We start from the raw sequence: 27,045 nt of genomic DNA, 5'->3' as shown, positions 1-27,045 counted from the left end.
AACTCTGAAATTTGCCAGATGTTTCAGCAGTGCAGTCTGAAATGCATTTAGCTTTAAAGATTTTTCATACAATTTGTTTCATATTTCCTGCATATGTGAGTCATTATCTGTTAGAAATCTACTCAGACCTCACAATGTTCTACACATTTTGTCATTATTCAACCTTTAAAGCAAACAGTTCAGTTTAAGCGTCAACTTTTAACTGTTTAATGAAATTCATACTTCTTAAAAGCGATTTCCACTTTTTTAATTATTCTTCAGCTTCCAGTAAAGACCTCACAATGTTTCTACATATTTTGTCATTTTTTCAGCTTTTATAGCCAACAATTCAGTTTAGCGTCAACTTTAGAACTTTTAGCGATTTCCACTTTTCAGCTATTCTCACTATTTCGCTTCTTCTTACAGATTTAAATATTCATCCAGTTAGCTTTAGCAATTCTTAATTCAGCATTCCACGCATTTTCCGCAGGAAATGCATTTTAAGGAATGCTGTTCTACATTCCACCTATTGTTATTACGTTTTTATTGGGAATGCTGTTCACCACAACTTTTATTCCACCTATTGTTATCCTGTTCTTTGTTATTCTTCATTTTATTATTATTCCATTACGTTTTTGGCTCTCTGTAACTTCTGCATACTTTCACCTATTTAAACCATTCAACTTTTCAAATGTTCAGCTCTTTCAGCTAATGATGGGACTTCTTCAACTTTTTTTTCTACTATTTATACTTTTTTAAAATATTCAGCTTTTTAACACTTTTTTTTAACATTAAAGTCAATGAGAGCAGCCTTCAAATCCTTCAAATCCTCTTCCGGCTCCCAAAATTTTCAGCTCCTTCATACTTTCACCTACAGATGCCAAACAAACTTTAAAATGTTCACAAAATATTCAGCTATCAAACGTATCTTTTTCAGTTTGATATCTTTTACAGTTTTTGTGAAACAGCTGTTTTAAGTTTGAGTGATTATTTCAGGAAATTTTATCGATTAAACAGGGGTGTGTATTGCGCTTGCTTAGAGTGGATGACATCACAGCTAGAGGGTGAAGCTTCAAAAAATTATCTTAGTTCCTTGTCTGTAAACGCTGCTCTACGCCCACAATATTTACTTGTCATACACAATTTATACCCAAAACGTAGGTATTTTTGTCTAGTTTCAGGCATTCTACTCAGCTTTGTGATGCGCTTTTACTTTTGGCTGGTTGAGCTTCCAAATGACAAGATGTCCAAATCTATCTCCATTGGGTCCAATGTTAAAACTTCGTGGATATTTCCCAGCGGAAACACTGAGACGAACCACTTTTTAAATGGCGCTGATATGCCCACATTTCTAAGTTTATCAAGCATAATTTTTATACCGTACGTTCACAAAGGCCATGTTGTGGTGCTCACAATGACATCATTTGACTGATAGGAGTTATAGATTTGTCAGTCCGAGGCTTTGTTTGAGAGCTTGCTCTCAGTGTCTGAAGTGCTGCGGTGTGCTACAGGAGACATTAAGAGCAGGTGCTATCGTTAACAGATCAAAGAGATGTTTATAAACATGGGCCAGGCTCTTAGTAACCATGACAACCCTTTCACAGACAGTCTACTGATTACTCCAGGCTTGCTGTAGGAGTCAACTAACTAGACTAACTATGATCATCAGGCTAGATCATTTGTGTTCCACTTCTGTCTGTCTGTCTGTCTGTCTGTCTGTCTGTCTGTCTGTCTCCTTATCTGTCTGTGTCTCCCTCCCTCCCTCTGTCTGTATCCCTCCCTCTTGTCTCCCCCTCTTTCTCTATGCCTCCCTCCTTCCTTCTTTCTCTTTTCTCTGTCTTCCTCCCTCCTCTCTTCCCCTCCTTCCTTCCTTTAGTCTCCCTCCCTCTGTCTCTCCCTCCCTCTGTCTCTCCCTCCCTCCATCCTTCTCAAACTCTCTTTCTGTCCTCTTCTTTCCTCTTTCTGTCCTCTTTCTTCTTTCTTTCCTCTTTCTTCTTTCCTCTTTCTGTCCTCTCGCTCTCTGTTCTCTTTCCTCTTTCTGTCCTCTCGCTCTCTTTCCTCTGTCGTCTTTCTGTCCTCTTCTTTCCTCTTTCTGTCCTCTTTCTTCTTTCTTTCCTCTTTCTTCTTTCCTCTTTCTTTCCTCTCGCTCTCTGTTCTCTTTACTCTTTCTGTCCTCTTTCTGTCCTCTTTCCTCTTTCTGTCCTCTTTCTTCTTTCTGTCCTCTCGCTCTCTTTCCTCTTTCTGTCCTCTTTCTTTCCTCTTTCTGTCCTCTCGCTCTCTGTTCTCTTTCCCCTTTCTGTCCTCTCGCTCTCTTTCTGTCCTCTTTCCTCTTTCCTTCCTCTTTCTGTTCTCTCGCTCTCTGTTCTCTTTCTGTCCTCTCGCTCTCTTTCTGTCCTTTTTCCTCTTTCTATCCTCTGTTCTCTTTCCTCTTTCTTCTTTCCTCTTTCTTTCCTCTCACTCTCTTTCCTCTTTCTGTCCTCTTTCTTCTTTCCTCTTTCTGTCAGTAAGAGCGGTGTTTCAACTATTCTTCAGCTTCAGCTAAAGACCTCACAATGTTCTACATATTTTGTCATTTTTCCACTTTTATAGCCAACAATTCAGTTTAAGCGTCAACTTTGAACTTTTTAATGATTTCCCTTTTCAACTATTCTCACTACTTCAACTTCTTCTTACCGGTTGAGCTATTCATCCAGTTAGCTTTTAGCAATTCAGCTATTCAGCATTCACGCATTTTCGCCCAGGAAATGCATTTTCTAGTTATTCTTCATTTTATTATTATTCCGTGCGTTTTTGGCTCTCTGTAACTTCTGCATACTTTCACCTATTTAAACCATTCAACTTTTCAAATGTTCAGCTCTTTCAGCTAATGATGGGACTTCTTCAACTTTTTTCTACTATTTATACTTTTTAAAATATTCAGCTTTTTAACACTTTTTTTAACATTAAAGTCAATGAGAGCAGCCTTCAAATCCTTCAAATCCTCTTCCCGCTCCCAAAATTTTCAGCTCCTTCATACTTTCACCTACAGATGCCAACACACTTTAAAATGTTCACAAAATATTCAGCTATCCAAACGTATCTTTTCAGTTTGATATCTTTTACAGTTTTTGTGAAACAGCTGTTTAAGTTTAGTGATCATTTCAGGAATTTTGCTCGATACAGACGTGTGTGTATTGCGCTTGCTGCTAGAGTGGATGACATCACAGCTAGAGGGTGAAGCTTCGAAAAATTATCTTAGTTCCTTGTCTGTAAACTGCTCTCCGCCCACAATATTTACTTGTCATACACAATTCATACATCAAAGCGTAGGTATTTTTGTCTAGTTTCAGAAAATCTGCTCAGTGTTGTGATACGCCTTTTACTTTTGGCTGGTTGAGCTTCCAAACGACAAAGAGTAACACAACTCCCGTCATTCACTCTCCTGTATAACTTTCTTTGCATTTCCCAGCCGAAGCGTACAGCGAACCACTTTTTAAATCGCTGATATGACCACATTTTTATGTTTATCCATATAAATTTTATACCATTACGTGCACAAAGGCCTTGGGGGTGCTCAGGATGACGTCATTTGACCGATAGCAGTAATAGTTTGGGCAGTCTGAGGCTTTGTTTGAGAGCTTGCTCTCAGTGTCTGAAGTGCTGCGTTGGGCTACAGGAGACATTAAGAGCAGGTGCGTGGTGCGTGAACAGATCAAAGAGATGTTTATAAACATGGGCCAGGCTCTTAGTAACCATGACAACCCTTTCACAGACAGTCTACTGATTACTCCAGGCTTGCTGTAGGAGTCAACTAACTAGACTAACTATGATCATCAGGCTAGATCATTTGTGTTCCACTTCTGTCTGTCTGTCTGTCTGTCTGTCTGTCTGTCTCCTTATCTGTCTGTGTCTCCCTCCCTCCCTCTGTCTGTATCCCTCCCTCTTGTCTCCCCCACTTTCTCTATGCCTCCCTCCTTCCTTCTTTCTCTTTTCTCTGTCTTCCTCCCTCCTCTCTTCCCCTCCTTCCTTCCTTTAGTCTCCCTCCCTCTGTCTCTCCCTCCCTCTGTCTCTCCCTCCCTCCATCCTTCTCAAACTCTCTCTCCTTCCATCACTCCTTCTCTGTCTGTCTCTCTCTCTCCCTCCCTTCCTCTCTCTCACTCCCTCTCTCCCTTCCTCCTTCTGTCTCTCCCTCCAGGGTCATTTGTGATTTCATCCATGTATATAGCCCGTTTCTTTTCAGCCAATATATCCACCTCTCAGCTCTTTAGGGTCATGCTTGTTTGTTCTCCCCAATGGATATGGCTGATAATATATAAAAGTCTTTAAACTTTCAGCCTTTTTTAGTCAAAGTTGCTGTCTTTCTTTTCCTCTCCTCTCTTTCCTCTCTCTCTCTCCTTCTCTTTTTATTCTCTTTCTCTCCTCTCTCTTCTCTCTTCTCGTCTCTTCTCGTCTCTTCTCTCCTGCTCTCCTTTCTTTTCTCTTTCTCTCCTCTCTTTCCTCTCTTTCTTCTTGTTCAGACCCATTCTTTTCACCTAATATATTTCACATCTCATCTCAGCTAGATTGATGCTTTTTCGTTCTATGCAGTGTATATATCTGATAATAATAAAAATATTTCTTCTTTCAGCCTTTTCAACTTTCATCTTTAACAGTATTACAGTATTAATTTGTTTCATATTTCTGCATATGTGAGTCATTATCAGTTAGAAAATCTACTCAGACCTCACAATGTTCTACATGTCTTGTCATTATTCAACCTTCAAAGCAAACAGTTCAGTTTAGCATAAACTTTGAACTTTTTAATGAAATTCATACTTATTAAAAGCGATTTCCGCAATTTTAACTTTTTCACTACTTTTTAACTTCTTCTTTCAGGTTTAAGCTATTCAACCAGTTTAGCTTTAGCAATTCAGCTATTCAGCATTCCACGCATTTTCGCGGGAAATGCATTTTCTAGTTCTTCATTTTATTATTATTCGGTACGTTTTTGGCTCTCTGTAACTTCTGCATACTTTCACCTATTTAAACCATTCAACTTTTCAAATGTTCAGCTCTTTCAGCTAATGATGGGACTTCTTCAACTTTTTTTCTACTATTTATACTTTTTAAAAATATTCAGCTTTTTTAACACTTTTTTTTAACATTAAAGTCAATGAGAGCAGCCTTCAAATCCTTCAAATCCTCTTCCGCCTCCCAAAATTTTTCAGCTCCTTCATACTTTCACCTACAGATGCCAAACAAACTTTAAAATGTTCACAAAATATTCAGCTATCAAACGTATCTTTTCAGTTTGATATCTTTTACAGTTTTTGTGAAACAGCTGTTTAAGTTTAGTGATTATTTCAGGAAATTTTATCGATTAAACAGGGTGTGTATTGCGCTTGCTTAGAGTGGATGACATCACAGCTAGAGGGTGAAGCTTCGAAAAAATTATCTTAGTTCCTTGTCTGTAAACTGCTCTCACGCCCACAATATTTACTTGTCATACACAATTTATACACCAAAACGTAGGTATTTTTGTCTAGTTTCAGGCATTCTACTCAGCTTTGTGATACGCCTTTTACTTTTGGCTGGTTGAGCTTCCAAATGACAAGATGTCCAAATCTATCTCCATTGGGTCCAATGTTAAAACTCGTGGATTTTTCCCAGCGAAACACTGAACGAACCACTTTTTTAAATCGCTGATATGCCCACATTTCTAAGTTTATCAACATAAATTTTATACCGATACGTTCACAAAGGCCATGTGGTGCTCACAATGACATCATTTGACTGATAGGAGTTATAGTTTTGTCAGTCCGGAGGCTTTGTTTGAGAGCTTGCTCTCAGTGTCTGAAATGTGCTGGGTGTGCTACAGGAGACATTAAGAGCAGGTGCTATCGTTAAGAGATCAAAGAGATGTTTATAAACATGGGCCAGGCTCTTAGTAACCATGACAACCCTTTCACAGACAGTCTACTGATTACTCCAGGCTTGCTGTAAGAGTCAACTAACTAGACTAACTATGATCATCAGGCTAGATCATTTTGTGTTCCACTTCTGTCTGTCTGTCTGTCTGTCTGTCTCCTTATCTGTCTGTGTCTCCCTCCCTCCCTCCTGTCTGTATCCCTCCCTCTTGTCTCCCCCCTCTTTCTGCTTTGCCTCCCTCCTTCCTTCTTTCTCTTTTTCTCTGTCTTCCTCCCTCCTCTCTTCCCCTCCTTCCTTCCCTTTAGTCTCCCTCCCTCTGTCTCTCCCTCCCTCTGTCTCTCCCTCCCTCCATCCTTCTCAAACTCTCTTTCTGTCCTCTTCTTTCCTCTTTCTGTCCTCTTTCTTCTTTCTTTCCTCTTTCTTCTTTCCTCTTTCTGTCCTCTCGCTCTCTGTTCTCTTTCCTCTTTCTGTCCTCTCGCTCTCTGTTCTCTTTCCTCTTTCTGTCCTCTCGCTCTCTTTCCTCTGTCGTCTTTCTGTCCTCTTCTTTCCTCTTTCTGTCCTCTTTCTTCTTTCTTTCCTCTTTCTTCTTTCCTCTTTCTGTCCTGCGCTCTCTGTTCTCTTTCCCCTTTCTGTCCTCTCGCTCTCTTTCTGTCCTCTTTCCTCTTTCCTTCCTCTTTCTGTTCTCTCGCTCTCTGTTCTCTTTCTGTCCTCTCGCTCTCTTTCTGTCCTTTTTCCTCTTTCTATCCTCTGTTCTCTTTCCTCTTTCTTCTTTCCTCTTTCTGTCCTCTCACTCTCTTTCCTCTTTCTGTCCTCTTTCTTCTTTCCTCTTTCTGTCAGTAAGAGCTGTGTTTCAACTATTCTTCAGCTTCAGCTAAAGACCTCACAATGTTCTACATATTTTGTCATTTTTCAACTTTTATAGCCAACAATTCAGTTTAGCGTCAACTTTGAACTTTTAAGTGCCATATTCCACTTTCCGAACCATTTTCACTACTTCAACTTCTTCTCTACGGATTTGGGCTATTCATCCAGTTTAGCTTTTAGCAATTCAGCTATTCAGCATTCCCCCACCGATTCCGCAGGAAATGCATTTTCTGTGTTCTTCATTTTATTATTATTCCGTGACGTTTTTGGCTCTCTGTAACTTCTGCATACTTTCACCTATTTAAACCATTCAACTTTTCAAATGTTCAGCTCTTTCAGCTAATGATGGGACTTCTTCAACTTTTTTCTACTATTTATACTTTTAAAATATTCAGCTTTTTAACACTTTTTTTTAACATTAAAGTCAATGAGAGCACCTTCAAATCCTTCAAATCCTCTTCCGCTCCCAAAATTTTCAGCTCCTTCATACTTTCACCTACAGATGCCAAAACAACTTAAAATGAAGTTCACAAAATATTCAGCTATCCAAACGTATCTTTTCAGTTTGATATCTTTTACAGTTTTTGTGAAACAGCTGTTAAGTTTATGATTATTTTCCGGAAATTTTATCGATTAAACAGGTGTGTTTGGGTGTGTTTTCGCTTGCTGTAGAGTGGATGACATCACAGCTAGAGGGGTGAAGCTCGAAAAAATTATCTTTAGTTCCTTGTGTCCCAAACTGCTCTCACGCCCACAATATTGTACTTGTCATACACAATTTATACACCAAAACGTATGTATTTTTTGTCTAGTTTCAGAAAATCTACTCCAGTGTTGTGATACGCCCTTTTACTTTTGGCGGTTGAGCGTGTCAAACGACAAGATGTAACACCTATCTCCATTCTCTCACTGTTATAACTTGTTTCTTTTTTACTCGCGAAGCACCGAACGAACTATAAATCGCTGATATGACCACATTTTTCGTTTATCAATATAAATTTTGTACCGATATCGCTCAAAAGGCGTTGTGGTGCCTACAATGATATCATTTGACCCAAAGCAGGTGATAGTGTTTTGTCGTCTGCGGCTTTGTTTGAAGCTTGCTCTCATGGGGTGTGTTCTAAAGGCATACAGTGAATAGATCAAAGAGATGTTTATAAACATGGGGGCCAGGCCTTAGTAACTATGACAACCCTTTCACGACAGTCTACTGATTACTCCAGGCTTGCTGTGAGTCAACTAGCACTAACTATGATCATCAGGCTAGATCATTTGTGTTCCAATTCTGTCTGGTCTGTCTGTCCGTCTGTCTGTCTGTCTGTCTCCTTATCTGTCTGTGTCTCCCTCCTCCCTCTGTCTGTATCCCTCCCTCTTGTCTCCCCCTCTTTCTCTATGCCTCCCCTCCTCCTTCCTTCTTTCTCTTTTCTCTGTCTTCCTCCCTCCTCTCTTCCCCTCCTTCCTTCCTTTAGTCTCCCTCCCTCTGTCTCTTCCCTCCCTCTGTCTCTCCCTCCCTCCATCCTTCTCAAACTCTCTCTCCTCTTCATCCTCCTTCTGTCCTGTCTTCTCTCTCTTTCCCTTCTTTCCTCTTCTCTCCTCTCGCTTCCTCTTGTTCTTCCTCTTCTGTCTCTCGCTCTCTTCCCGTCGCCTCTGTCCTCTTCCTCTTCTGTCCTTCTTTCTTCTTCTTCCTCTTTCTGTCCCGTCGCCTCTGTTCTTCCCTTTCTTCTCCCTCGCCCTCTTTCTGTCCTCTCTCTCTCCTTCCTCCTCTGTTCTCGCTTCCTCTGTTCCCTTCTGTCCCTCGCTTCTCTGTCCTTCTCCTCTGTCTTCTCTTCTTTCCCTCTTCTGTCACCTCTTCCTCTTCTGTCCTTTTCGTCGTGTTTCAACCATTCTTCAGCTTCAGCCAAAGACCCACAATGTTCTACATTTTATCATTTCTCAACTTTATAGCCAATCCAGCCAACTTTGAACTTTTATGATTTCCACTTTTTCAACTATTCTCACTACTTCAACTTCTTCTACGGATTTGGCTATTCAACCAGTTAGCTTTAGCAATTCAGCTATTCAGCATTCCCACCATCCGCAGGGAAATGCATTTTCTAGTTCTTCATTTTATTATTATTCCGTACGTTTTTGCTCTCTGTAACTTCTGCATACTTTCACCTATTTAAACCATTCAACTTTCAAATGTTCAGCTCTTTCAGCTAATGATGGGACTTCTTCAACTTTTTTCTACTATTTATACTTTTAAAATATCTCAGCTTTTTAACACTTTTTTAACATTAAAGTCAATAGAGCATCCTTCAAACTCCTTCAAATCTTCTTCCGCTCCCAAAATTTTCAGCTCCTTCCATACTTTCACCTACAGATGCCAAAACAACTTTAAAATGTTCACAAAATATTCAGCTATCCAAACGTATCTTTCAGTTATATCTTTACAGTTTTGTGAAACAGCTGTTTAAGTTTAGTGATTATTTCGGAAATTGTATGATAAAACGTTTAATGGATGACATCACAGCTAGATAAGGCTTCAAAAATTATCTTAGTTCCTTGTCTCGTAACCGTTCATTCTCACAATATTTCCTTGTCATACACAATTCATACAACGGTATTTTTAGTTTCAGAAAATCTGATGTTGGTACGCCTTACTTTTCGGTTGCTCCAACGACAAGAGTAACACAACCCCATTCACTCTCTGAAACCTTTATTTCAGCTAAACCATTAAACCACAAATTATGACTCATTATGTTTATCCATATATTTATACCATTACGTGCAAGAGTTGTGGTGCTCCAGGATGACTCATTTGACCGATAGCAGTAATAGTTTAAGCAGTTTGAGGCTTTGTTTGAGCTCTCAGTGTTCAAGAGCGCGGCGCGGTCGTAATAGATCAAAAGATGTTTATAAACATGGGCCCCAGGCCCCTTAGTAACCATGACAACCCCTTTCACAAAGCCTACTGATTACCCCTTGCAGGAGTCAACTAACTGACTAACTATGATCATCAGGCTAGATCATTTGTGTTCCACTTCTGTCTGTTGTTGTCTGTCGCCTGTCTGTCTGTCTGTCTCCTTATCTGTCTGTGTTCCCTCCCTCCCTCTGTCGTATCCCTCCCCTTGTCTCCCCTCTTTCTATGCCTCCCTCCTTCTTCTTTCTCTGTCTTCCTCCTCCTCTTCCCTCCTCTCCTTCCTTTAGTCTCCCCCCTCTGTCTCCTCCTCTGTCTCCTCCCTCCATCCTTTCTCAAACTCTCTCTCCTTCCATCACCCTCCTCTGTCTTCTCTCTCTCCCCTCTTCCTCTCTCATCCCTCCCCTTCCTCCTTCTGTCTCTCCCTCCAATTTGTGATTTCATCCATGTTAGCCCGTTTCTTTTCAGCCAATATATCCAACCTCTCAGGTTCTCTGCTTGTTTGTCCATCGCCAATGGATATGGCTGATAATAATACAAAACTTAAACTTCAGCCTTAAGTCGTCTGTCTCTTCCTCCCTCCTTTACTCTCCCTCATCTCCTTCTCTCTTCGCCCCTCCCTCTCTTTTTCTTGTTCAGACCTATTCTTTCACCTAATATATTTCACCATCCTCCGCTAGTTTGATGCTTTCGTTCTATGCGTGTATATATCTGATAATAATAAAAAATTTTCTTCTTTCAGCCTTTTCAACTTCATCTTTAATAGTATTAATTTTTTTTCACATTTCTGCATCATGAGTCATCATTTGGAAAATCTACTCAGACCTCTACAATGTTCTCTTTGTCATTATTCAACCTTTTAAAGCAAAACAGTAAGTCCGCTTTAAATTTTGAAAACCTATTATAAACCGATTCCACTTTTCAACTATTTTCACTACTTCAACTTCATTTTTACCATTGTTATCCAACCAGCTTAGCTTTTAGCAATTCAGCATTCTGCCCTTACTGAGAAATGCATTTTCTAACTTGTTATTTGTTTTTTCTCTCCGTTAACTTCTGCATACTTTCACCTATTTAAACCATTCAACTTTTCAAATTATCTCTTTCAGCTACCGATGGAACTTCTTCAACTTTTTTCTACTATTTATACTTTTTAAAATTTTATTTTAACACTTTTTATAAATTAAAGTCAACTGAGAGCTTCTACTCCTTAAAATCTCTTCCGCTCCCAAAATTTCCCTTCATACTTTCACCTACAGATGCCAAAACTTAAAATGTTCACAAAATATTCAGCTATCCAAACGTATCTTTTCAGTTTGATATCTTTACAGTTTTGTGAAAAATAGTATTGTTTGTAGTACATTTCGGAAATTTTATCGATTAAACAGTGTACGCTGCTTAGAGTAGAATGACATCATGCTACACGGAGCCCTAAAATTATCTTTGTCCTCTTCCCCTTAACTTTTCTCACCCCACATTTCTTCTACTTGTGATACACAATTTATACATCAAAACGTGGTTTTTTTGTCTAGTTTCAGAAAATCTGCTCAGTGTTGTGATACCCTTTTGCTTTTGGCTGGTTGACCTTCCAAATGACAAAATGTCCAAATCTATCTCCATTGGCTTCAACGTTACAACCTCGTCCAAACACTGAACGAACCACTTTTGAAATCGCTGATATGCCATATTTTACGTTTATCCATATAAATTTTATAACCGATATCGTTCACAAAGGCCTTGTGGTGCGCTCGGATCACGTCATTTGACTGATAGCCGTTATCGTTTTGCCACTGTGGCTTTGTTTGGGGTGCCCGCTCTCAGGGACTCCTGAATAGCAGGCAGCACAGCGTGACGTTCAGCAGGTGTTGCTCATCAACTTGATTACAGACATCAAAGCAGGTTTATAAACATATCCACTGGCCATTGGTTACCATGACAACACTTTCAAGACACACCCAGATACTACAGGCAGTAATATGAACAGTAGTCTATACATATACACAGTAATATGAACAGTAGTCTATACAGATACTACAGGCAGTAATATGAACAGTAGTCTATACAGATATACAGGCAGTAATATGAACAGTAGTCTAGATCTGTTGCCTTCCACTTCTGTCTGTCTCCTAATCTGTCTGTCGCCCTCCCTCCCTCCCTTTCTCTCTCCGTCCCTCCTCTGTTTTTTTGTTTTTGTCTCCCTCCTCCTCCCTCATTTTCCGTCTCTCGCTGTCTCTTACCCTACTTCTGTCTTCCTCCCTCTGTCTTCTTTCCTCCCTCTGTCTGTATCCCTCCCTCCTTCTTTTTCTTTTCTGTCTCCCTCACTCCCTCTCTATCTCCTTTCCTCCCTCTCTGTCTCTCTCCCTCCCTCCATCTCTCTCTTTCCCTCTCTCTCTCCCTGTCTCTCTCTTTTTTTCTCTCTCTCTCTCCTCTCTTCATCCCTCCTTCTCCCTCCCTCTCTTCCCCCCTCTCTTCCTTTCTCTCTCAATCTCTTTCTTTCCCTCTCTCTCTCCCTCTCTCTCTCTTTCCATCTCTCTCTCTCTCTATCCCCCTCTCTCTCTCTTTCCTTCTCTTTCTCTCTCTTTGTCTCTCCCTCTCAGACCTCACAATGTTCTACATATTTTGTCATTTTTCAACTTTTGAAGCCAACAGTTCAGTTTAGCGTCAACTTTTAGCTTTTTAATGAAATTCATACTTCTTAAAACGATTTCCACTTTTTCTACTACTCTCACTACTTCAACTACTACAAACATTCACCTGCCAGTCGTTACCATGACAACAGATACACACCCAGATACTACAGGCAGGAATATGAACTTTAGTCTGTCTTCTCTCTTCTATTCTCTTGTTCTGGTCCGTCTGTCTGTCCTGGTCTCTGTCCTCTGGTCTCTGTCTGTCTGTCTGGTCTCTGTCCTCTGGTCTCTGTCTGTCTGGTCTCTGTCTGTCTGGTCTCCGTCTGTCTGTCTGGTCTCTGTCTGTCTGGTCTCTGTCTGTCTGGTCTCTGTCTGTCTGTCTGGTCTCTGTCTGTCTGTCTGTCTGGTCTCTGTCTGTCTGGTCTCTGTCTGTCTGGTCTCTGTCTGTCCGGTCTCCGTCTGTCTGGTCTTTGTCTGTCTGTCCTCTGGTCTCTGTCTGTCTGGTCTCTGTCTGTTTGGTCTCTGTCTGTCTCTGTCTGTCTGTCTGTCTGTCTGGTCTCTGTCTATCTGGCCTCTGGTCTCTGTCTGTCTGGTCTCTGTCTGTTTGGTCTCTGTCTGTCCGGTCTCCGTCTGTCTGGTCTTTGTCTGTCTGTCCTCTGGTCTCTGTCTGTCTGGTCTCTGTCTGTTTGGTCTCTGTCTGTCTCTGTCTGTCTGTCTGTCTGTCTGGTCTCTGTCTGTCTGGCCTCTGTCTGTCTGTCTGTCTGGTCTCTGTCTGTCTGGTCTCTGTCTGTCTGTCCTCTGGTCTCTGTCTGTCTGGTCTCTGTCTGTCTGTCTGTCTGTCTGTCTGGTCTCTGTCTGTCTGTCCTCTGGTCTCTGTCTGTCTGGTCTCTGTCTGTCTGGTCTCTGTCTGTCTGTCTGGTCAGCTGGCGGCTGCTCGCTCTGCCTGCATTCTGCTGCGGTTCAGCGGCTAACGAGCGAGCTAACTGCTAACAGACACCGCTGCGACCAACAACCAATACAAATTCTGTCATTATATATGAATTTATAAAATGTTTCTAGTGTCAGTGTGTTGGCCGTGCAGTGGCTGCTTGTGCTTTGTCTTCAATCGTGTGTTGAACATGATAGAAGAATGCTGCCACGTCAGAGTGGCCAAAGCGTCAAACAGCTTCCCCGTACTTTCTGACCAGCGTCCTGGACCGGGCAGCCAGAGCTTCTTTGCAGCTGAAGTCGGCGGGGGTGTATACGTACAATCACTCCCTCTCTCCCTTCCTTCTTCTGTCTCTCCCTCCAGGGTCATTTGTGATTTCATCCATGTATATAGCCCGTTTCTTTTCAGCCAATATATCCACATCTCAGCTCTTTAGGGTCATGCTTGTTTGTTCTATGGAATTGATATGGCTGATAATAATACAAAGTCTTTAAACTTTCAGCCTTTTTAGTTAATTTTAGTCAAAGTTGCTGTCTTTCTCAATTTTTCTATCTTTCCTCTCTTTTTCCTCTCTTCTCTTTCCTCTCTCTCTCCTTCTCTCTTTCTCTCCTCACTTTTCTCTCTCCTCTCTCCTTTCTTCACTCATTCTCTCTTTTCTCTTTCTTCTTGTTCAGCCCCATTTTTTTCACCTAATATATTCCACATCTCATCTCAGCTAGATTGATGCTTTTTCCTTCTATGCAGTGTATAATGGCGTTTTTCCATTACATGGTACCTGCTCGACTTGCCTCGACTCTACTCGCCTGGACTCAACTTAACACACTGTGCGTCCGCTTTCCATTGCAGATTTTAGTACCGCCTCAGCGTGGCTGGTCGTCATAGCGACTGCCATGGGTGTGGCTTGTAATGTTTAACCACATTAATTTTAGATGGAGACGTTCACAAAGGCTTCCTGTTTCCCATGGTGAAATCACTTTATGGACAGTGTGTACTGTTTGGGATTTATTAAGGCTTCTTTGAAGGCATCCTCAACAGCTCTCATGCTGGCTGGTCTACAATGTTTATGATTCAACAGGTGAGATAATTAAAAAGATGAAGAAACACTGACTTTCTATTGAGTAGTGGTAGTGTAATGGATAGGACATCAGACTTTGATGTAGGAAACCAGGTGTTCAAATCCCACTCATCTCTTTTTCTCTTTTTTTCTTAAACACACACACACAGACACACACACACACACACACACAGACACATACACAAACACCCACAGACACACACACACACACACACACACACATACAAACACACACAGACACACAGACCCGCACACAATTGCGCACACACACACACACACACACACACACACACACACACACACACACACACACACACAGACACACACACACACAAACATATACACGCACACACACATATACACAGACACACATACACACATATATACACACACACACATACACACACACACACACACACACACACATGCACAGACAGACACACACAGACACACACACACACACACACACACACACACACACAATTTGACTTAGCTAATTTATTGTGTTTGGTGCCAGAAATCTCTGACTTCCCCTGAACGCCTCAATGAAATCAAACTGCGCAGCTCAACGTCGTCTCGTCATTGTGTTCTGGAACCTTCTGAGGTAAGGAGCAGGACCCTGTCTGTTGTCTAATATCGTTTTCGAACGGTAGAAATACAGGTTTTGTGTTTAAAAAAAAGGCTGGCATTGGTTTCCACCTCATACAGAATACAAACATAAATGAATTAAGGGCGAAATATTTGCCTGTAACGTTACAGCTTGGTAAATTATACTTAGCTATCATTAGTTAATATTAGCGCCGACGCTAACGCTAAGCTAGCTAAGCTAGAAATAGCATCGGTGCTTATATTAGCTAATGATAGCAGCTTGGTATCTTTAGCTAATATTAGCAATAATGCTAACCCTATGCTAGCTAAGCTATCGTTAGCATCGGTGCTAATATTAGCTAATGATTGCAGCTTGATTTAATCATTTGTAGCTATCTTTAGATAATAGTAGCTTTGTTAACTGACATTAAACACAATGTTAGTGCTTTAACTATTGGCAATGGATAAACAAACTAGCTAATGTTGCTCTGTCACATTGTTAGCTAATGATAGGTAGGTAGGTAGGTAGGTAGGTAGCAAGCAAGCTAGCTAGCTAGGTGGGCAGGTATGTTTAATTCAAGGTCCCAGTAGCCTAAAGACATCACACACAACATACCGGTATGTACATCATAAACAGGATGATAAAAAGACCATCCACGTGAATACTATGGATAAAAGAAAATACATGACTGTACTTAGGGATGTATAGTAAGGTGCTCTATGAGAGTGTTGACAGTTGATGCTGAGTTTTAATAGTGTTTATAGTGAGTTATAATACTGTTAATAAAAATCTCTGGCTGACATGTTAGAGCAAGCATAACTGCATAAGATTAGCACTTAGCTAAAGTTAATAGTCCTCTTAAATCTGACTTTTGCCAATGAACCTAATCTTTAAACTGTTTAGCTTGTAACTGACATTGTGGCTTATGTTTGTAATTTGTTGTTAAATAAAATGAGTACAATTAATAAAATGAGTACAATTAACCTGTTTTAGGACCCAGTAAATTGCTAGTAAATGTTCACATTTCACTAGCCACTCAATTGTGTAATAACACTAACTACGATAAATGTGCTTTATCTTATTTTATCAGCTGCATTCAACAATACGTGTATTCATAAATAAATATTATATATATATTTTTTAAATAACTGCTCTGCCTCACAGCCAGATTTACTGTTAGAGCAGAATTTAGCCTGTTACTGAGTTTTTTGGTCTTTCTGTTTGTAGATTAGGAGCTTGAACACTAACTCACAGTTTGTCACTTTTCTCAACAGAACATCGATACTACTGCGCGCTTTTGGTTGGTAAGTACAGTAATGCTATAACTGAAATTGATAATAGATCACACAACTCGACTGTAGATAACTATTTAGCATCTATGCACGTTAAAGGAACACGCCGACTTATTGGGACTATAGCTTTTTCCCCAGAGTTACATAAGTCCATACATACCCTTCTCATCTCCATGTGTGTTGTAACTCTGTCAGAGTCCTATATTCATGTTGTGATTTGTATAGTCACAGCGTGTTCAAATAACAAGGTGACATGAGACACAGCCATCTTCTAACCCAGTGGTTCTCAACCGGTGGGGCGCGCCCTCCTTGGGGGGCGCGGACACTCTCCCGGGGGGGCGCGAGTAGGCTACAGGATGGGAGAAAAAAAAAATAAAAAAATTCAGAAAAATAATTTCCCCCATGATGAAATGCAAGTGGTTGGACTATTATAACACACAAACAAATCATCCTCCTGGCGACTTTTTTGTCAAAAACTAATCTAGCGACTTTTACTGGTGTTATTGGAGGCTTTTGTGATGTTTGGAGACTCGAAAGCACGCATCACTCTGCAGCCACTGTGCTCAACGAGCAGCGGGTGCTGCCGTGAGCCCCTCCCCCGTCCAAAAGCCCTCCCAGGCGGTCAGTCTCTCAGTGGCCTCGCGTAGCAGTCCCAGCCTGCAGTCAGAGCAGAGAGGAGACACACACCACTCCTCATACAAACTCAGATTTAGCTCCTTGCAGACAGAGTGGACGCCTTCACACAAAAACTTGACCTCTGGCATGGCCGCATCAGTCGAGGGAACTGCGACATGTTCCCCAGCCTTGCAGACTTTATCACTGATGCAGGCACGTCACACGACTTCTCCTCTCTATTTCAATCAGCGTCTGAGCACCTGTCAGCAATGAGAGAACAGCCACTGACCAAGCGGGAGTGAGAACGGGTCAAATTCATTTCCTTGTTTCTGTTATGAAGATGATCGTGTGTGTGACTCGAACATCTCACATTTACCAACAAAACGTACAAAGAGCCGTCAAAACGCATTTCAGACCGTCCTGCCAACCTGTATACATTTTAACATCAATGTACGCTGTTTCAATACTGTCTGCTCTCTGCAGCGGCCGGGGCTGCTGCTCCATTTCCCCGTGACTGGCCAGCGGCAGCACACACACACACACACACACACACACACACACACACACACACACACACACACACACACACACACACACACACACACACACACACAATCACGCAGGGTGGATGCAGAAAAAAACGCAGATGAGACGACACAATGACCTAAATTGAGGACAGCTACACTCGTTATTTTAAGTGCAATGATAAGTTAAAGTCCAATAAGTACTTTAACAAACTGTATGAATGTATGTGTGTCCCAGGCCAGGTTAGGAAATTAACTAACAATGTAAAGATCAACAATCCACTGACAGTGACATATATGTTCATATTTGATGAATTCAATGAATTATAATTTTTTGTCTTAAATCCACCAGCCGTTTTCATATTATACCAACATTTGCAGCATCCTGAGCCTTTTTAATAAGGTTCCTAGGAAATCTCAGCCCAGAGTAATTAATTAATAGTAATAATTATTATTCTCCCAAAACAAGTTTCCTTCTATTTTTAAAGAACTATTAAAAAAAATTGCAACTTTCTTAGCAACTTTCTTCTTGTCTTCTGCAACTTCATTGCAATATACAAAATACACCACAACTTTTATCGCAATTTTAAAAAAAAACTCCCGTGAAATCAGGCATTTTGGGCCGCAACAATCTGCCCTTGTGTGTTTTTTCATGTGTTATGATGCCATTCACCAGTGTTTTTTTGTTGTTGTGGTTCATGTAGGCTACTCCTGATGTTGTCAGTCATCTCATCTCTTGTATGCTGTGTCTCTATGATCCTGTCCTGTCCTATTCATGGTAGCCTGCTCGTGGACATTGCGCTGTCATCACGTGCTGTAGTAGGGGGGGTCGCCTTGATAATCCTCCATAGGGGCCCGGTGTTGGCTTGTTACGCCACTGACCTCCTGCCCTCTTTCGTCATTCTGGGCAGCATTGATGCAGGAATACTCTCAACTCTGTGACGTCACCTTGGAGATTCTCCTCCCTTTCGCGTCGGCGTATTTGTGTGAGGCAGGATTCTTAAAAATGACTGCACTCAAAACCAAATACCGCAATCGTGCACAAATCGAGGATGATTTGAGGCTATGTTTATCAGACATTTCGCCAAGAAATTGGAGTGGGGGGGGCCCAACTGCAATGAACCAGCTTTGGGGGGGCCCAGCTTGCAAAAGGTTGAGAACCCCTGTTCTAACCGTATACAAACTGGGGACTATATTCCTAGAAGGTGAAGCACTGCTACTTAGGCGGAGTGATACTCATTAAAATAAGCTAAAGTAAAAGTGGATGTGTCTTGCTCTATCCCTCACCATACTGAAAAGACAGATGTTTCTTTTTACAATGAAAAGTTGACTTTTTTTAAGATACATGGTTCTTACAAAACAGCAACGCTACAAACCGATGATAATCTTGTAGGGGAGGTCAAATACACTGACAGGGAACATTATACTGTACAATGAGTACTCTAACTACAGACATTGTTTTACCAAAGGTTTGTAGTTGTACTTGTGGAGTATTTTCACACTGTGGTATAGTTAGTTAGGTTTTATTTCTGTGTCATGCGAAACATTTTGGCCCATCCCACATGGGATTACAAGACACCAAAAATTTACTTATTTAACAAATATCTTCCTGTTGCATATACAAATCATTTGGAGAAATACATGAATACAAATATATATATATATATATATATATATATATATATATATATATATATATATATATGAATATATATGAATATATATATATATGAATATATATATATATATATATATATATATTAGGGGTGGTATGGTTCACAAAACCCACGGTTCGGTTCGTATCACGGTTTTAGGGTCACGGTTTTCGGTTCAGTACGGTTCTTGTTATTTTTCTTTTAATCTTTAACACTCCAGAATATACTTCAGCATATAGTTAAAATTAGCATATTGAATGCATGTTGCACAAAACATGCACACAGTGGCAGTTCTATATTGTTTTATTTCATCATAGGTAACATGAAATCCAAAATGTCCCCCACACCAGACGCTAAACGACGGGGGGGCGCATCCTCCAGCTCTGGGCAGCCTCTCTCCCACTTGACATTTCTGCAGGTGACGTGGACGTGACCTGCAGCGCGCCTACTCCACTTGAGGAGCCGGTTGGCTCGGTGTCTCTCAAAATCTGACTAAAATCTTTTAAACTGACCTTTGTCGATCTGAAATGAAGACAGATTCAGCAACTGCATGGCCTATTTCTCGCTTAAAATGTTTTCAGAAACATGTTTGGTAAACTATTTTAGTACTATATGAGATCGTATTCTGAACGAGCCGCCATGACAGTCTTTTGAAATTAGGGACCAGCCAGACCCATGTGACACAATCGTCCAATCAGCTGCCATGGGTTTCGTTTGTCACGCCCATCCCGCTCGTCATTTCCAGTAAGTGTTTTAACATAGGTGTCGAAAGTGGGAACTACGGCAGTAAGAGGTTAGTGACCATTAACAGTGGACTGACGAACCGTGCGGTACACACACGCTCCGAACCGAGACTAGCGAACCGAGCAGTTCGGGTGTTTTTTCATGAACCGTACCACCCCTAATATATATATGTATGTATGTATGTGTGTGTATATATATATATGTATATATATATATATTAGGGATGCACCGAATATTCGGCCACCGAAGATTTTCGGCCGGAAATGGCCCAAAAGGGCATTTTCGGTTTTCGGCCGAAATACCTTTTATCACCGAAACAATACGGCCGAAAATGTTGTGATGACGCAAACAGAAACCGCGACCTGACGTTGTGGTCGGTACCGATCCGTTCCACCTGCAAAGCGTCTCCTAAGCAAAGAGGTGAGACGGACCACGGAGTGAAAACAATGAAAAGTGCTCTTAGAGTCTGTCAGCACATGTTTCAGTGAGATCTGTTCCGGATCCTCTGCACTTCATCGCGACTGTACTTGATCCGCGTTATAAAAACCATTACTGGATGCGGAAATAAAGCAGGGCGCACAAGAAATGATCCAGGCCGCCATGGATGCGGAGAACCCGCGTGGAGACGGAGACGGAGCAGCGCCAGCGCAGGAGATCAGAGCGCAGAAAAAGACTTGTCTCGCTGCACCAGATGAGGGGCATGCACCCGCTGTCTGATATGTTCAGTGAAATCCTCGCAAGAAAGTGCCTCAATTAATAATAATATAATAATAACAATAGGTAAGCTATTCTGTTCTTAGGCTACTGTATACTGCATGTGACTATCAGATTGTAGCCATATTTCTGCTAGATATTTTTTAATTAAACTTTAATATTAATTTTCATATCAAGGCATTTAATTGCAATGCCTTGATTTTAGTAAAGTTAGTACACAGTCATAGCCATAAATGCAATGGTACTAATAATTGGCTTAATTTCTTTCGGTGTTTCGGTTTCGGTTTTCGGTCTTGGTTTCCTCGGTTTTCGGTTTCGGCCAAGAATTTTCATTTCGGTGCATCACTAATATATATATATACAGTGCCTTGCGAAAGTATTCGGCCCCCTTGAACGTTTCGACCTTTTGCCACATTTCAGGCCTCAAACATAAAGATATAAAACTGTAATTTTTTGTGAAGAATCAACAACAAGTGGGTCCCAATTATGAAGTGGAACGAAATTCATTGGCTATTTCAAACTTTTTTAACAAATAAAAAACTGAAAAAGTGGGCGTGCAAAATTATTCAGCCCCTTTACTTTCAGTGCAGCAAACTCTCTCCAGAAGTTCAGTGAGGATCTCTGAATGATCCAATGTTGACCTAAATGACTAATGATGATAAATAGAATCCAGCTGTGTGTATCTAAAACCCTTTTTTTTTTTTAAAATTTTATTATAAAAAAAAAATCAAGAAATGAAAATACACTGCGTGTGATATAGGGGAAAAAAAAAAGGGGAATTACACTGTGCTAGCGTATAATATTGAAATGGAAGGGTATCAGACCACTACAGTAAGACCCGGGCCGTCCCTCTAAACTTTCAGCTCATACAATGAGAAGACTGATCAGAGATGCAGCCAAGAGGCCCATGATCACTCTGGATGAACTGCAGAGATCTACAGCTGAGCTGGGAGACTCTGTCCATAGGACAACAATCAGTCGTATACTGCACAAATCTGGCCTTTATGGAAGAGTGGCAAGAAGAAAGCCATTTCTTAAAGATATCCATAAAAAGTGTCGTTTTAAAAGTTTGCCAAAAGCCACCTGGGAGACACACCAAACATGTGGAAGAAGGTGCTGTGGTCAGATGAAACCAAAATCGAACTTTTGGCAACAATGCAAAACGTTATGTTTGGCGTAAAAGCAACACAGCTCATCACCCTGAACACACCATCCCCACTGTCAAACATGGTGGTGGCAGCATCATGGTTTGGGCCTGCTTTTCTTCAGCAGGGACAGGGAAGATGGTTAAAATTGATGGTAAGATGGATGGAGCCAAATACAGGACCATTCTGGAAGAAAACCTGATGGAGTCTGCAAAAGACCTGAGACTGGGACGGAGATTTGTCTTCCAACAAGACAATGATCCAAAACATAAAGTAAAATCTACAATGGAATGGTTCACAAATAAACATATCCAGGTGTTAGAATGGCCAAGTCAAAGTCCAGACCTGAATCCAATCGAGAATCTGTGGAAAGAACGTAAAACTGCTGTTCACAAACGCTCTCCATCCAACCTCACTGAGCTCGAGCTGTTTTGGCAAGGAGGAATGGGCAAAAATGTCAGTCTCTCGATGTGCAAAACTGATAGAGACATACCCGACGTACTTACAGCTGTAATCGCAGCAAAGGTGGCGCCAAAGTATTAACTTAAGGGGGCTGAATAATTTTGCACGCCCAATATTTCAGTTTTTATTTGTTTAAAAGGTTTGAAATATCCAATAAATTTCGTTCCACTTCATGATTGTGTCCCACTTGTTGTTGATTCTTCACAAAAAATTACAGTTTTATATCTTTATGTTTGAGGCCTGAAATGTGGCAAAAGGTCGAAACGTTCAAGGGGGCCGAATACTTTCGCAAGGCACTGTATATATATATACACACACACACACACACACACACACACACACACACACACACACACAAAAAAAATTTCTCATCCACACTTCATCTCGATGAAGAGCTTTTTTCATCTTCTCCCAAGCTTTATCTAGATAATTGGCTAATTTATATGTTTCATATGTGAACAGCCATCTCAGTCTTTGAACATCATTCATATTTACAAAGTCAATCTCTGCTTTTATCCTACAAAACAAAAACAATCACGCTGTTCACAATAAAAAGGACAATAGAAAACAAAATGGAACTCATTTTCTATATATGTATAAATATTTTACTTATGTGAATGATCTAAATAGGTCTTCCACCACTGCACGTATTGTACTACGTATATTTAATTAATATTACAGTAAACAAAAAAATCTTGATAATAAAATAAATTACTGTTGTGAATTTCTTGTCTTGTAAAATGAAACTGAAAATCTTCTCCTCTCTCCCCTCAATGTTTTTGTCTGCCTCCTCCCTACGTTGCTGCTGGACCATCAGTGTTGGTTACCCCGTGGTATGTTCACACACATGAATGATGTCGTTGCTATGACATGTGTTGCCTTGACACTTTGTTCGGCATTAAATACTACTACTGTCTAACGTTACTGTACACATCTGCTTGTGCACTCTACATACTTTTAGTTAGTATTTCACCATCTGTGTTAGTGACTCCTTGGACACTCCACAGTGTACCTACATTTTGCCCCATGATGTGATTGAATACAGAAGTCACTGAATACAATGAAATGAAACAATGACAATACTAAAATCCTCTTAGCTAAATCACAACAATTTGGATAAAAAGATATTGACATATTTAAAGCAATCACTTTTCATGTAATGTTTTTTCTTCTGTTTTGTTTGTGTAATGCATGTTTTTATTTTGTTACAGGTGTGAAGCTGCCCTCCAGCTCCTCTCCATCTCCATCTCCCTCTCCATCTCCCTCTACTTCTATCACATCTCTCTTTACTGGCCCTTCTATCCACTCTATCTATTAATGGTTCTTTTCACCTCTCTCCTATAACATCTACCACTCATCCCTAATATTGGTTCTCTTCACCTCTCTCCTATAACATCTACCACTCATCCCTAATATTGGTTCTCTTCACCTCTCTCCTATAACATCTACCACTCATCCCTAATATTGGTTCTCATCACCTCTCTCCTAGTCATTATTAAATAAATTATTAAGAAAGGTAATTTTTAATTTGTTCATTACATTTAAGTTAATTGAAAAGACTGGAAACATACATAACTCACATTTTGTTTAGCTTTTATCACAAACATTGGACTGTAAAAACTAATTCAAAGTTAAATCTGGTACATTATCAAATATAAGTTGCTGTTATAAAGTGTATCATTAAATAAAACTATCTATTGTTACTATAACAAATTGAAGTCCAAATCTATATTTATACAAAAAAAGAGCTGTAGTTGTTCCTGGACCGTGTTGCTGTGGAGCTCTGTACCAAAAGGTTTGTTTTGACTGCAAATATCTTCACACAAGAGGGCACATAATAATTGTTTTGTTTACTTGAGTAGTATAAGTGTAAAACTAATTACACTACATACATTGTATTATTTGTGTCTGATTCACATATTTGTACCTTATCTATACATCCACCCACATTGTTTGCATCAACAAGTTTTGTACATGCTTTGTTGTTGGTTAGACCTTTTATAAAGTGAAATAAATAAACCAACTGAAAGGAGTAATTGTATTCTTCGCTCATATTAAAATAAAACTCTGAATAAATTAAAGTTGAAGACATTTAATCTGGCATTTACAAACCTTAAATAAACAAATACCATAGTTATTTTTAGAAGAGCACAGCATTTGAACATCAGTACAGATTTTTTGATAGTGCCTTAAAATACTAAAACTGTATTCCTGTGTCCTATATTGGTATATCAACTATTGGTTTTCAATTTGCTGAAGATATTGAAACTTAAGTACCACTGAAATATATCCATATATAATTTGTGTAAAACGTCAACTTTAATTTTATCTTCTGAATATCTATAATATCTTTACAGGCTTAAAGGATTTTCTGGAAAAACAATTTGACATTGTTACTTAAAAATAATTATAAAGAGAATAGCCTTGAGATATAAATCACCATTGTTAAGAGCAGATACTGCTTTAATCTACCTTATCCTGCTAAGTTAATAGTAATATCTTGTGATTGATATTGTTTTTATTGTCTTGATTGTCTATAATAAAAATAAAACAAGATTTGTGGTTTTGGATCATATCAACAATGCCAAGGAAGAGTAAGCGGTCACAAGCTCAAAGCCTGCGCCGGCAGAGGTCAAAGGAGGTTCAGGGTACAGCAGGTGAACAGGTAGACTGTGTTGGTCCTCAGAGCTGTGGAGAGGTGAAGATGGCTGCAGCGTCTCATGATGATGAAAGTGCTACACAGGGAAGTCAGAGTGATGTACCAAAGGTTTCTGCTGACGAGAGAGGATGTCACAGCGATGGTGAAGCAAGGCCTTCTATTGTCACCCCGGTAAAGCTCAGAGGTCAAAGTGATGAGCCAGGTGTACCACAGGTATCTTATGCTGACATGGTCAAGAAAAGATGTGTGGCAGTTTCTTCTGAAGCTAACCAGGTAAACCACAGAGGTCAAAGTGTCATGTCACCACACCTCAATTAATTCAAATATAGCTTAGGTCAGTCTCAATTCAATAGTCATCCCTACACACTTGAACATGCATAGACACACATTTTTGACATTGCCAGTAGGACCAGTCTTACCATGCTACTGTATATTACATGTGCATACTGAAAATATTAAGAACTATATATTCTAATTTTGAATGTATGAATATGTATTTACAATATGTATGGATACAATTTAAAAAAATAATGTTTGATGTTACCAACTATTTTTTGTCTTTGAAAAACATTGTGATTAATAGTTCTGTGTATACATCGTATCAGGCTTGTTTGCCTTTTTTACTGTTGTTGTGAGTTCCTGTAATGTATTGCTGATACTACAACTGCATTTTGAAATATAGGCCTAATAAAATATTAATGTATTTGCAATGCTATGTCGTTTAGCCCCACTTTTCAGGCAATATATTTCACCTCTTAGCTCTTTAGATAAATTATTTTTTGTTCTATGCAATGGATGTCTGATAATACTAAGTATTTTTTCTTTCAGCCTTTTCAGGTAATTCATTTCAATTTCCATCTTTGACGGTATGACAGTTTAGCTTCCAGCTTTTCTAGCAATGTACTTCAGCTCTTTGCTTATTAGGGTAATTCAGTTCAGCTTCCAACTGACAATTATACATTTACAACTTTTTGTCATTATTCTGCATTTTCATCTATGTTTCTCATAGCATTTGTAAGTCTTCCATACTTAGCCTAATTAATACATTCAGACCTCACAATGTTCTACATCGTTGGGCATCGTTGAACTTTTAAAGCCAACAATTCAGTTTAGCGTCAGGTTTTCAAAAAACCTTTAAATATTCCACATGTTTCATACATTAGTGGTGTTGTTAAACTTTTTAATGAAATTCATGTTTATTTTAAAACCATTCCTGCTTTTCCAACTATTCTCACTACTTCAACTTTTTCTTACGGATTTAAGCTTTTCATCCAGTTAGCTTTAGCAATTCAGCTATTCAGCATTCCCACGCATTTTCTGCAGGAAATGCATTTTCTAGTTATTAATCCCTCTTCCGTACGTTTTTTGGCTCAGCGTAACTTCTGCATACTTTCAGCTATTTAAACCATTCAACTTTTCAAATGTTCAGCTCTTTCAGCTAACGATGGGACTTCTTCAACTTTTTTTCTACTATTTATACTTTTTTAAATTTTAAGCTTTTTAACACTTTTTTTTTTATCATTGAAGTGAATGAGAGCAGCCTTCAACTCCTTAAAATCTTCCGCTCCCAAAATTTTCAGTTCCTTCATACTTTCACCTACAGACGCCAAACAAACTTTAAAATGTTCAGAAAATATTCAGCTATCAGACTATGGCTTTTCAGTTTGATACCTTTTACAGTTTTTGTGAAAAAGCTGTTTAAGTTTAGTGATCTTTTCAGGAAATTTTATCGATTAAACAGAGTGTGTATTGCGCTGCTTAGAGTGGATGATGTCATAGCTAGAGGGTGAAGCTTCGAAAAAATTATCTTTGTCCCTTCTCAATAAATTGTTCTCACGCCCACAATATCTACTTGTCACACACAATTTGTACATCAAAACGTAGGTATTTTTGTCTAGTTTCAGAAAATCTGCTCAGTTTTGTGATACGCCTTTTACTTTTGGCTGGTTGAGCTTCCAAATGACAAGAGGTCCATATCTTTCTCCATTGGCTCCAATGTTAAAACTCCCGGATATTTCCCAGCAAAACACTCAACGAACCACTTTTTGAAATCGCTCATATGCCCGTTTATCCATATCAATTTTATACCGATACGTTCCCAAAGGCCTTGTGGTGCTCAGGATGACGTCATTTGACTGATAGCAGTTATCGTTTTGCCACTGTGAGGCTTTGTTTGAGAGCTCGCTCTCAGGGACTCTGAATAGCTGAAGCACAGCACAGCTGACAGGTTCAGCAGGTGTTGCTCATCAACTTGATTACAGACATCAAAGCATGTTTATAAACATATCCACTGGCCATTCGTTACCATGACAACACTTTCACAGACACACCCAGATACTACAGGCAGTAATATGAACAGTAGTCTATACAGATACTACAGGCAGT

General features: G+C 39.8%; 2 protein-coding genes and 1 long non-coding RNA gene across 3 annotated transcripts in view; 2 read left to right on the top strand and 1 right to left on the bottom strand.

The window, feature by feature from the left end:
• Window positions 1-27,045, top strand: part of scospondin (subcommissural organ spondin) — a 204,355-nt gene that overhangs the window by 121,755 nt on the left and 55,555 nt on the right.
• The window catches only part of LOC120552004 (amiloride-sensitive amine oxidase [copper-containing]-like), a 54,507-nt gene that overhangs the window by 16,116 nt on the left and 11,346 nt on the right, over window positions 1-27,045 (bottom strand).
• On the top strand, window positions 16,123-23,988 carry LOC120552008. Its single transcript, XR_005637953.1, has 3 exons — window positions 16,123-16,154; window positions 22,819-22,834; window positions 23,213-23,988. It is a non-coding gene; the product is annotated as an uncharacterized LOC120552008 (long non-coding RNA).

Source organism: Perca fluviatilis, chromosome 22, assembly GCF_010015445.1.
Source record: "Perca fluviatilis chromosome 22, GENO_Pfluv_1.0, whole genome shotgun sequence".
NCBI classification, from domain to species: domain Eukaryota; kingdom Metazoa; phylum Chordata; class Actinopteri; order Perciformes; family Percidae; genus Perca; species Perca fluviatilis.
Note: the sequence above shows the minus strand (reverse complement) of the source record. Positions and strands in the feature narration are given on the sequence as shown.